The 5076-nt window shown below is 38.4% G+C and overlaps 1 non-coding gene across 1 annotated transcript; it reads right to left on the bottom strand.

Moving 5' to 3' along the window:
• Nucleotides 1-4665: 4665 nt before the first annotated feature.
• LOC141654246 (small nucleolar RNA R71) lies at nucleotides 4666-4772 on the bottom strand. Its single transcript, XR_012547808.1, has one exon. It is a non-coding gene; the product is annotated as a small nucleolar RNA R71 (small nucleolar RNA).
• Nucleotides 4773-5076: the final 304 nt, after the last annotated feature.

Raw genomic sequence — 5076 nt, forward strand, 5'->3', positions numbered from 1 at the left:
AGTCAGTGCGAGTCGAACTCAGATCTCCGCGTCCAAAGTACCACCCAATTACCACTGAGACGCTAGACAGTAGACACTTCTTGAACCAAATACTTGCTATTATGTATATATAATAAGATATCAGACTAGATTGGGCCCTCTTAAGTTGGAGGCCCTGTTCGGCCGCGCGGGTTGTACACCCATCCAGTAGGGCCTAATATATATATATATATATATATATATATATATATATATATATATATATATATATATATATATATATATATATATATTACCTCTTTGGAACAATCTTTCCAGTTTTGAGATCTCTAAGATACTTCGGGCAATTCCTCTTCTTATGTCCTACGCCATTACATTAATGGCATTTGTCCTCGGAAGTAGCACCTCTTTTGGAAGAGCTTTTCTCAATAGCTTTTCCCTTTCCCTTGAAGGGAGTGGGCTTCTTACTCTTGCTTGCACTCTTTTTAAACTTCTCTTTGCTCTTATTGTTAATAACGAGCACATCCTTGGTTGAGCTAACATTTAGACCCATGTCTCTCTCGGCTTGCACACGCATTTTATGCAACTCATGGAGAGTAGTCGTCATATTTTGCGTATTGTAGTTTACCCTAAACTGTACATATGCTTTGATTTTGTTCAAGGAATGTAGAACTCGGTCTATAACAAGTTGTTCGGGAATGTCAACCCCTTGCATCTTAAGGGTCTCAACAAGCTCAATCAACTTAAGCACATGAGGGCTAACCTTTTGGCCCTCTTTGATGTTGATCTCGAAAAATTAGAAGGCCGCCTCATATTGGATGATCCTTGGAGCTTGTGAGAACATGGTCACAAGCTTGGTGTGGATCTCATAGGCCGTGCTTATCTTAATAGCACTCCTTTGGAGATCGGCTTCCATAAAGAAAATCAAGACGTTCTTGATTGCGGCCGATCTTTTAGGTAAGCCTCATAGGCTTGCCTCACGGCGGGGGTAGACCTAGTAGTAGGTGCAGCGGGAGCGGCTTCGGTAAGGTAACGAAGCTTGTCGTCACCTTCCGCAGCCAAGCGGAGTTGAGCGTCCCAATCGGCGAAGTTAGATCCATTCTTTTCAAGTTTACATCGATCCATAAAGGATCGGAGCCAAGAAGCATTGGTGAGTGGTGGAGCGTTTGCGCTAGTTGATGCGGATGAATTAGGAGTTGTCATTGCTAATTAATCAAATTGACTACAAAATAGAAAATGAAGGAATTATAAACATTTATCGTTCTAATAAATCTTGAAAATATTTTAAAGAAGTCTAGCATTTATATAGTGACCTTTACTCAACTATAATAAATGATTCCGAGACACAAAATTCATATTAACTTGGATGTGAGCCAACGGGCCCTCTACACCTTTACTAATATAACTTGGTGGGTTAACCCTCTTAACCGATTCTACAATTAGAACTCTCGGTCGATGAATTTACGTTAAGTTCATCTTTAGCCCGAACCTATTGCGGCTACAGTCGTAAATACCTTCGTTGAGATCAACCAAATTTTCGAAGTGTAATAACTATTTATTACCCCACTTACCCAACGTCAATTGAAAGTACCCCGAAAAATCGTATTGTACCCTTATGAAATTGAGATTCATGGGTTCCTACTATTTGGTATGGCTAAGTCTCAATCTTTTAGAAGTGAAGGTCTTGTCAATTTATTATCTATCAAGTTTTAAGTGAGCTAAAAAGTCGAATTATCGATAATTAGAATTGACACGGTCGAAGACTCGATAAGATATGCATGTGTTGTTATGGCGATATGGCAATGCATGCTACATATAAAGAAATGCAAAGCAAATAATAAATTTCTAGTATGGCCTTCCTAAAGTAGAAAATCAAATAATCTATTACAAATTCGGAAACCAACTCCTTTGGTCCCTTGAATCTTCAAGTGGCACGCCTCTCAAGAACACCGTCTTCATCTGAACGCCTTTCCGAATGGCACCGTCTTGAAGGAACTCCGGAATTACAAATAATAATAAAATACATAGTTATTCCTATTATACATTTGTAATATGAAAAACTAGTAAAAATAAAAGTGATACGAGATCACATTAAATTACAACCGAATCAATATCCCCTTACATTACGGGAAATATCGATTAAAACTAAGGCCATACTAAGATAAAATTACATAATTCAAAATTACATAAATAAAATATAACATTTATCAATGAAATATTGATGCGACCATAATTGGCGCATATTTAGCCCCCGAATTACCATTGTTTCTATGCTTTTTAGTGCTTATTTGGGTCATTTCTTATCTTTAGTTCTTTGTTTTGCATATTCTTTGAGATTTTGATCCCTTGGTAGGAAAGGAGTAAGAATCTTGCATTTTCATGGCAAAACAAGGCTAAATGGATCATATTCAATGACCAAGCATCAAGGAGAGACAAGACTAGAAGGCCTTTGTACATAGCTAAGTAGAAGATCATTGTTGAGAAAGGATCCTTGAGTCCCCAAGGAAATCCCCAAGGATTCTATGAAGAAAAGGGAAGAAAAGAAGAAGGAATGACGCTGTAGAAGAATCCGAACGGATCATCCACGATCCGTCCGTCCGCCTGACTCAATCCGAGCGTCCTTACCAGGATCCGCTCGGATCCCCAGGCCCGGCCCGAGCGTCTTACGCCTTGATCCGCTCGGATCGTCCATGCCCCATCCGTCCGTCTCGACCTCCATCCGCTCGGATCACAAAGACAAACATGGTTTCGTCCTTCAAGTTACAAAATGGAGACGCCCTTCTCTCATTGAATACCGGAGTCTCCTTGCTCAACTTAAAAAGTGTAATTACTAGTTTAGCCCTTAGTTAACCCTAATGCATCCTCCCTAATTTTCACTATAAATACCCCATTAGTCTAATTAGAGGAGCATGTTCTTCTAATAAATAATTAGAGTAGTTAATATCAATCAAATCTCTCTTCAATATTGTAATCAAGTATTAATCAAGTTTTAATCCAAGTTTTAGTTCCTTAATCTCTCTCTTGTTCTTACTTTATTTTGGGTAATTGAAGATTATTTGGGTTATTATTGGGAGATTGACAACCTCTCAATCTAGGATTCAAGTACTTCTATTATTCTTGCTTTATTATTGGAATCATTAGTAGGTATAATCTCTTAATCCCTTTTTAATTATTGCTAATTACTTTCATTTATTCATCATGTTTCATTATGTTAGTATGATTGACAACCTTTCTAGCATGATCAATATGATAATGAGTGAGTAGTCTCTTAGCTAGGGTTTAATGGGTGATTAGGGAAACCAACATGGGGAATGATTCATGCTTAAATCAATATGCTTTCATATCTTATTTGCTTGCTTGTTTTGATCTTAATACATGCACATGTTATGTTTGATGAAATGCTAAGCCTATGAATCCTTGCATTTATTATCATCTACTATCTCTTCAACTTGACTTGTAAGATATAACCCAACTCGAGTCTTGTTAGACCATGCATGTGTTAAGTAGGGAAGATTAAGTCGACTTGTAGGTGTTGTACAATCCAAGAGATTCGGCTCCGGGACCCAAACTTTCCTAGGATTGTAAGATATAACCCAACTCAATCCATCACAACAATAATTGCTTGCTTATAATTTGAGAACATGTTTGTATGATCATATCCCATGAATCCCCTATGAACCCATGACACCCTAGTGCTTTTAATCAATTGTTTACACCCTTATTCTATTTACCTTGTTAGTTTATTTTAATTGCTATTTTAGTTTAGTAACCTTCTACATCAACCCAACTTGTGACACCCCTTGACACCGCTAGTAGCAATAGAAATCTTCGTTTTCAATACCCGTCCCTTGGGATCCGACCTTTACTTGCCTCTTTACTAATTTGTAGAGTTGTTTGTGAAGTATAAATTGTGTTTTGTATCGACCATTGACCAACGACCACAATTGCTTAATTTGTGAACTAAATGGCTCCGATCAAAAATGGCGCCGTTGCCGGGGACGGTGTTTAATTGATTTTAGATTTCTTTTGTTATTTTTAGTTGTGCCTTTTTCACCTTGGGGAAGTAAAACCCCTCAAGGTTTGTTCTAATTGTTTTCTAGTTGTTTGATATTTTGCATGTCTAGAAGGTTACAAAGAGATTTGTTACCTTTTGACCGTGAAATCGAAAGAACCTTGACGAATAATAGGAGACTTGTTAGGAGGAATTTGGGAGGTGTTGGTGAAGTTGTCCAACCCACAAGTGAGTTTGTCAATCCTTTCGCAATAGAAGGAGAAGATAACCCATTAAACAATACCACACAAAATCCACCTACAATGCCTAAATTCTCGTCACACTCTATACCCACCGAGGAGGATCTACCAAACGGTACTCCTACCCCACAACATCTTACCGGAAACTTTATTGCCAAGTCCGCCTTCATCCAACTAGTTGAGAGGAGCCAATTCGGGGGCATGCCAAGTGAGGACCCTCATTCTCATATGGAAACATTTTGTGATTATTGTGAAGCTATCTCTCAAACGGGCGTGACTCAAGACCAAATTAGATGGGTCTTATTTCCTTTTTCGTTAATCGGAACCGCAAAGCAATGGTTGAAGGGCCTTGATAAGGCCACCCTTGGAATAGATTCTTGGAAGAAGTTAGCTCTCGCTTTCTACAAAAAATTCTACCCACCGGAAAAGACTAATATGCTAAGAGCTCAAATTACGGGTTTTAAGCAAAGGGATGAAGAATCTTTGTATGAAGCTTGGGAGCGGTTCAAAGGTATTTGTCGCTCATGTCCTCACCATGGACTTAGCGAATGGTTTTTAGTGCAACAATTTTGGAATGGTTTATATGAAGATTCAAGGAACATTCTCAATATGGGATCAAATGGAATGTTCACAGAAGTTGATGACAATCAAACATGGAACAAGATTGAGGAAATGGCGGTTCATAATTCGCAATATAGTAGGCCTCGCAAGGCTACTAGAGGAAAGTATGAAGTGGACACCGTTACTCAATTGGGTGCTCAACTTAGTGCTCACATTGACACTATCAACTTGAAGTTTGAACAAGCTATGGCTAGACTTGAGGAAAGCTCAAAATCATCAAAGCAT

The sequence above is a fragment of the Silene latifolia genome, chromosome 4, assembly GCF_048544455.1.
Source record: "Silene latifolia isolate original U9 population chromosome 4, ASM4854445v1, whole genome shotgun sequence".
Taxonomy (NCBI): Eukaryota; Viridiplantae; Streptophyta; class Magnoliopsida; order Caryophyllales; family Caryophyllaceae; genus Silene; species Silene latifolia.